This window comes from Myxocyprinus asiaticus, chromosome 8 (genome assembly GCF_019703515.2).
Source record: "Myxocyprinus asiaticus isolate MX2 ecotype Aquarium Trade chromosome 8, UBuf_Myxa_2, whole genome shotgun sequence".
Taxonomy (NCBI): Eukaryota; Metazoa; Chordata; class Actinopteri; order Cypriniformes; family Catostomidae; genus Myxocyprinus; species Myxocyprinus asiaticus.
This window is the reverse complement of record NC_059351.1, coordinates 17982777-17990414: the sequence shown is the minus strand read 5'-3', so window position 1 is coordinate 17990414 and position 7638 is coordinate 17982777. Positions and strand designations below refer to the sequence as shown.

The following is a 7638-nucleotide window of genomic DNA, read 5'->3' as shown; positions in this document are numbered from 1 at the left end:
TTCTTATTATTAGGGGTTCAAGCCCAAAGGGCTGAAACCCTATTGCATTTGTAATGACTTTCCGATTTTTCGTATGATTACTTTTCTGCCCTAAAAGTATCTGGGCGTCAGAGACCGTAAGTCGTAGAGATCCCAAACTTGGGAGGGCGGTTCCAAATGCGTGCTGTTACTCAGACATACGCACACACCTCAATACGACTCTAGGTGGCGCTATAATAAGTACTTTTGTGTTTTCGCTAATAACTCCAGAACCATAAGGTCCCCTGATTCCTTGATTCAAGCCCTATAAAATGTATATAATTTCTGTCTATAAACATTTTACGCTATTTTGAATTTTTTGATAAACCTACATTTTCTAACTCCTCCTAGGCCGTTTGTCTGATTCACACGAAAATTTGTATACATCATCTAAAGACCATCCTGACAAAAAGGTATCAAACGAATTTCGATACGCTACAACTAAAAAACTTTCATAACTCCACAGCCGTTTGGTCAACTAAGTTCAAATTAAATATGCACTTTCTTTGGTTCAAGTGCTAACACATCCTTAATATATGGATTCGACAAATCAATTAAAATGGCTGCCAGCAGCCAATCAAATTTCAGCACCTAATAACTTGAGTTGTGAATGGTCGAAGGTCATGAAACTCATTATACACAAGTAATGTCTCCACAGAAAGCTTAAAATTTCGTGAGAATCGGCCACATGATGGCGCTAACAACTCTGGAACTGTATAGGCTAGAATAATTTTTCTTTACATCATCTACAGACCCTCAAAATAATATTGATTTGTTGTTCGGAAGATATAAACAAATACGTTTTTGGGTGTGGTCTGTAATTATTAATTGGTCTGTATCTTATGAGCAAAAAATTCAAACTTAACAAAAAACACATGGACAAGATAACATTCTGAGGTCACATACAAAATTTCATCAATTTCGATGCTAGGGGGCGCTATAATTTAAGAAAATCCTATTTGTGCTACTGTGATTAAAGCAGTTAGGGTTAGGTTTAGATTTAGGCTTAGGGTTCCACAGGATATTTCCTATCAAATCTGATTATTTTTGTCATTTTTCCATATGTGCTTGGACCCCAATAATTGCCTCTTGCGGCTATATTTATTATTATTATTATTATTATTACTATTGTTGTTTTTATTATTAAAAGAGTCACAGCATAAATATTCAGATTTTTTATTTGTTCTTTTTCTCAGTATTAGTAGCCTGTTTTATTTATTCAAACAATTATGATTTATTTTATTTATTTTATTTATGAACTTCGCCAGCTGAAATAAAAAAACAAAAAAACTTTCATGAACAATCTCAATGTCAACTGTTCCTGCTCATCTCCAAACAGGATCTACTCCCTGCACTTACCTTAATTGCACATTCAATTATTATTAGACCTATTAGCATTAATACTGTTATTGTTCTTAAGGATAATACAACAAAGTATTGCAAAAATGTCTAAAGAAAAGACTGTTAGCCAGTGTTTTCTTATACATTATTTTTAATAATGGGCTATGCATCATATTTTCTACGGTACTACATGTTATTCTTAATGTGCACTATTCTATGTGTAGTTGTATCACAGTACCTTGTGTTATATTTTCTAGGCATTAATTCTGACATTATAGCATTATTAAAAGAGTAGTTGGCTTTGGGAGTCCGTTTGGAATATATTCGTAGCAAAATACATCTGCAAATATAAATAGTACGTATATTTATGCAACAGCACTCTTTACTCATCTCACGCACATAAAAACACAGATAATATACTCCTCAGAATGCATCAACACCATGGAAAGAACATAATGAAACAGTTATGTCAAATTAGGTAAATAAATGCTTTAACATCGTTCAATATATTAATCTCTAGCATTGACAGCTGGGCAGGAGACTGGTATAAATGTTTGTGGAACAGCACTGCCTACTGTGCAGGGGTTAAAATGTTTTTATTTTTTACGGACTCCGCGTGTATAGACCTTTTGTCGGAAGTCTCGCAAAATCATCACGGACTTGTTGTGAACAGACCTTTAGCGCGGGCCTAACATCTGTCTCGCAGGCCAGATGTGGCCCAGGGGTCGCCTATTGAGGAACCCTGCGTAAACTGTATGTTTGATATACACTGGTGGTCAAAAGTTTGGACTAATGTACAGATTTTGCCCTTATGTAAAGAAATTGGTACTTTTATTCACCAAAGTGGCATTCAGCTGATCACAATGTAAAGTCAGGACATTAATAATGTGAAAAATTACTATTACAATTTGAACTTAAACTGCTTAAAAGAGTTCTGATCAAAAAATCCTCCATGTGCAGCAATGACAGCTTTGCAGATCCTTGGCATTCTAGCTGTCAGTTTGTCCAGATGCTCAGCTGACATTTCACCCCACACTTCCTGTAGCACTTGCCATAAATGTGGCTATACAGTTGTGCTCAAAAGTTTGCATACCATGGCAGAAATTGTGAAATTTTGGCATTGATTTTGAAAATATGGCTGATCATAAAAATAAAAAAAATCTGTCTTTTATTTAAGGATAGTGATCATATGAAGCCATTGATTGTCACATAGTTGTTTGGCTCCTTTTTAAATCATAATGATAACAGAAATCACCCAGATGGCCCTGATCAAAAATTTACATACCCTTGAATGTTTGGCCTTGTTACAGACACACAAGGTGACACAGACCAGTTTAAATGGCAATTAAAGTTTAATTTCCCACACCTGTGGCTTTTTAAATTGCAATTAGTGTCTGTGTATAAATAGTCAGTGAGTTTGTTAGCTCTCACGTGGATGCACTGAGCAGGATAGACACTGAGCCATGGGGAGCAGAAAAGAAATGTCAAAAGACCTGCGTAACAAGGTAATGGAACTTTATAAAGATGGAAAAGGATATAAAAAGATATCCAAAGCCTTGAAAATGGCAGTCAGTACTGTTCAATCACTTATTTAGAAGTGGAAAATTCAGGGATCTCTTGATACCAAGCCAAGGTCAGGTAGACCAAGAAAGATTTCAGCCACAACTGCCAGAAGAATTGTTCGAGAAACCCACAGGTAACCTCAGGAGAAATACAGGCTGCTTTGGAAAAAGACGGTGTGGTTGTTTCAAGGAGCACAATATGACGATACTTGAACAAAAATGAGCTGCATGGTCGAGTTGCCAGAAAGAAGCCTATACTGCACCAATGCCACAAAAATGCCTGGTTACAATATGCCCGACAACACCTTGACACGCCTTTGGAGTGACGAGACCAAAATAGAGCTTTATGGTCACAACCATAAGCGCTATGTTTGGAGAGGGGTCAACAAGGCCTATAGTGAAAAGAATACCATCCCCACTGTGAAGCATGATGGTGGCTCACTGATGTTTTGGGGGTGTGTCAGCTCTAGAGGCATAGGGAATCTTGTGACAATTGATGGCAAGATGAATACAGCATGTTATCAGAAAATACTGGCAGACAATTTGCATTCTTCTGCACGAAAGCTGCGCATGGGACACTCTTGGACTTTCCAGCACGACAATGACCCTAAGCACAAGGCCAAGTTGACCCTCCAGTGGTTACAGCAGAAAAAGGTGAAGGTTCTGGAGTGGCCATCACAGTCTCCTGACCTTAATATCATCGAGCCACTCTGGGGAGATCTCAAACGTGCGATTCATGCAAGACGACCAAAGACTTTGCATGACCTGGAGGCATTCTGCCAAGACGAATGGGCAGCTATACCACCTGCAAGAATTTGGGGCCTCATAGACAACTATTACAAAAGACAGCACGCTGTCATTGATGTTAAAGGGGGCAATACACAGTATTAAGAACTAAGGGTATGCAGACTTTTGAACAGGGGTCATTTCATTTTTTTCTTTGTTGCCATGTTTTGTTTTATGATTGTGCCATTCTGTTATAACCTACAGCTGAATATGAATCCCATAAGAAATAAAAGAAATGTGTTTTGCCTGCTCACTCATGTTTTCTTTAAAAATGATACATATATTACCAATTCTCCAAGGGTATGCAAACTTTTGAGCACAACTGTATATATATATATATATATATATATATATATATATATATATATATATATATATATATAAATATACATTCAAATTCTAAACAAATTAAATGGATCAAACGGCGTCTCCGGCATGGGAGGCGGGCACACTAACAAGGAGGCTAAAGGCTACAGCCTCTAGTGTCAGTCACTAGTGCGCCTCTTGGGGCCAGGGGAGTGAGGTCTACACATACCACACAGCTATCACGTACCAGCTGGCTCCCGTTACACTCACCCCCCTAAACCTCACTCCCATCCGAGCCACACCAACAGACACACAACCACGCTCCCATCAACCACAACAGTAAAAATTGACATAAATATTTATCTATTTCTCACCCCCACTTATTACATAGCTTCTGAAGACATGGATTAAACCACTGGAGTCGTATGGATTACTTTTATGTTGCCTCTGTGTCCTTTAGGGACCTTCAAAGGTTCTCGTCACCATTCACTTGCATTGTATGGACCTACAGAGCAGAAATGTTCTTCTAAAAATCTTTGTTTGTATTCAGCAGAAAGAAAGAAAGTCATACACATATGGGATGTAAATGATGAGAAAATTTTCATTTTTGGGTGAACTATCCCTTTAAAGACTATCTTTACAAAAACAGTCACTTAACGAATCAATGAATCAATCTTTTTATTGAACAAATTCAAAAGAATCGAGTTTCGAGTTAATGACAGACAAATCAATATTATCTGAAGTTAATTCACTCTAATAAATAAATGTGACTGGAGTGGTTTGTGGAAAGACAGAACTAAACATATCAGAACATTTTACAGGTTAAATAAATAATTAAATCGCAAATGAATATATTCTTACATTTTCCTTGATTTTGCCAAGACGTTCTTCTCAGTGGTGACATCCCACTGAGAGTTAGGAAGAGAGCAGTGAAAAATCTGCTGTCCACTAGGCAGTTCTTCTGCTCCGCCCACTAAACAAGAGAGAGAGAAATCTAACTGACATTTTATAAAGTGATTATTATAAAACATACTCATAGCAACTGAAACTTATGCTTTCCTTGGCTTCTTCTTAGCAAAGAAATCAACTTGGAAGTCTGTAAGATCTTTGGTGCACTAGGCGGGTTTTCAGGTCTGTACAGAAAGAGAGAGTGAGAGGCAAATATGAATAATAAATTGTGCTACTTTATCTCATATTATGCTAAAACTTGTAATTTTCCCAGTTTGTATAGCTAATGTGCATGCTTGTTAGCAGGTGATGTCCGTTTCTAAAAGCTGATTGGCTCTTTTAACTAAAGGCGGGACTTCCTTTCTACATCCGTTGACCATTGGGTGTACAGAGCTCCTTGGTTGAGCGTCCAATTTCTCCCGTTCATTTTAATAGAAGTGGCCCATCTCTGCTAAATAATCTCTGCTTATGGTCATTGTTGGGTACAGACTACACCTGAATAATACAATCGATAACTGTTTCATTATGACTATATATTGATTACATTATATATCAGGCACCGCAATAAATTAGTATCTAATTAATTTGTTTGGTAGGCCCTGTGTGATAGTGTTAAAACACTGAAAGTGGTCTCGTTCCACATTTTCTTAGACTACAGAAATAATAACTTAAAAGAGGACACAAGGATAATATCACAGTGCAATGCAGCATTATCATAGAAACATTGCTTACCTTGCTGCACTCATGGAAGTAAAAAGTCGGACACAGTCACACATGCCTGTGTGGTTTTGATTCACATTCGGCAGGAATACACAGTACAACAGCCGTTTAAATTTGAACACCCAACGGCCAACGGTCCGGATGTAGAAAAGAAAGTCCCAACTAAAAGGTAAAAGATCCAATCACATTTAAATTCAGACATCCCCTGTCAGTCAACTCGTGTACACGCATGCGCTTTAGCTGAACCAGTCAGATTTGTGCTAAAGAAGCACAATTTATGATAATTTTGTTGTCAGACATTACTGCTGAATTTAAATTTGTTCTTTGAATGTAATCTTGACCAACCTTGACCTATTTTTAATAAATATCAAATATGTTGTGTTTTATATTGTGTTTTATACACATTTTTTAAAATTATATATTGCAAAACAACTAGGGCAAAAATAGCCTACACATTTTTAATATTTAACAAATATGATGGAAAAAAACTATATACAAACATGGGTCATGCAGGTGGCTTACCAAATAACAATTAACTCTTGATTTTTGATTATCAGTTAGAACAATTAACTGTCTACATACACCTTAGCCAAATACATTTAAAATCAGTTTTTCACAATTCCTGACATTTAATCGTAGAAAACATTAGGTTAGTCTTATTAGTCTTAGGTCAGTTAGGATCACTATTTTATTTTAAGAATGTGAAATGTCAGAATAATAGTAGAGAGACCGATTTTTTTCAGCTTTTATACCTTTCATCACATTCCCAGTGGGTCAGAAGTTTACATACATGTTGTTAGTATTTGGTAGCATTGCCTTTATATTGTTTAATTTGGGTCAAACTTTTTGGGTAGCCTTCCACAAGCTTCTGACAATAAGTTGCTGGTATGTTGGTCCATTCTTCCAGACAGAACTGGTGTAACTGAGTCGGGATTGTAGGCCTCCTTTCTCGCACACGCTTTTCAGTTCTGTCCACAAATTTTCTATTGGATTGAGGTCAAGGCTTTGTGATGGCCACTCCAATACCTTGACTTTGTTGTCCTTAAGCCATATTTCCACAACTTTGGAGGTATGCTTGGGGTCATTGTCCATTTGGAAGACCCATTTGCAATGAGCTTTAACTTCCTGGCTGATGTCTTGAGATGTTGTTTCAATATATCCACATAATTTTTCTTCCTCATGATGCCATCTATTTTGTGAAGTGCACAAGTCCCTCCTGCAGCAAAGCACCCCCACAACATGATGCTGCCACCCCCATTCTTCACGATTGGGATGGTGTTCTTCGGCTTGCAAACCTCACCCTTTTTCCTACAAACATAACGATGGCCAAACAGTTACATTTTTGTTTCATTAGACCAGAGGACATTTCTCCAAAAAGTTAAATCTTTGTCCCCATGTGCACTTGCAAACTGAAGTCTGGCTTTTTTATGATGGTTTTGGAGCAGTGGCTTCTTCCTTGCTGAACAGCCTTTAAGATTATGTCGATATAGGACTTGTTTTACTGTGGATATAGATACTTGTCTACCTGTTTCCTCCAGCATCTTCACAAGGTCCTTTGCTGTTGTTCTGGGATTGATTTGCACCAAACTACGTTAATCTCTGGGAGACTGAATGCATCTCCTTCCTGAGCGGTATGATGGCCGCGTGGTCCCATGGTGTTTATACTTGCGTATTGTTTGTACAGATGCACGTGGTACCTTCAGGCATTTGGAAATTGCTCCCAAGGATGAACCAGACTTGTGGAGGTCCACAATTTTGTTTCTGAGGTCTTGGCTGATTTCTTTTGATTTTCCCATGATGTCAAACAAAGAGGCACTGAGTTTGAAGGTAGGCCTTAAAATACATCCACAGGTACACCTCCAATTCAGTACACCTCCTATCAGAAGCTAATTGGCTTATTGTCTAAAGGCTTAACATCATTTTCTGGAATTTTCCAAGCTACTTAAAGGCACAGTTA

General features: G+C 37.6%; 1 long non-coding RNA gene across 1 annotated transcript in view; it reads right to left on the bottom strand.

The window, feature by feature from the left end:
- Nucleotides 1-4388: 4388 nt before the first annotated feature.
- Nucleotides 4389-7638, bottom strand: part of LOC127445126 (uncharacterized) — a 10335-nt gene continuing 7085 nt past the window's right edge. The window contains exons 2-3 of the long non-coding RNA XR_007897934.1: nt 4875-5146; nt 4389-4518 (exon numbers count right to left, since the gene is read on the bottom strand). This is a non-coding gene — a long non-coding RNA (uncharacterized LOC127445126). The remainder of the gene's footprint in view (nt 4519-4874; nt 5147-7638) is intronic.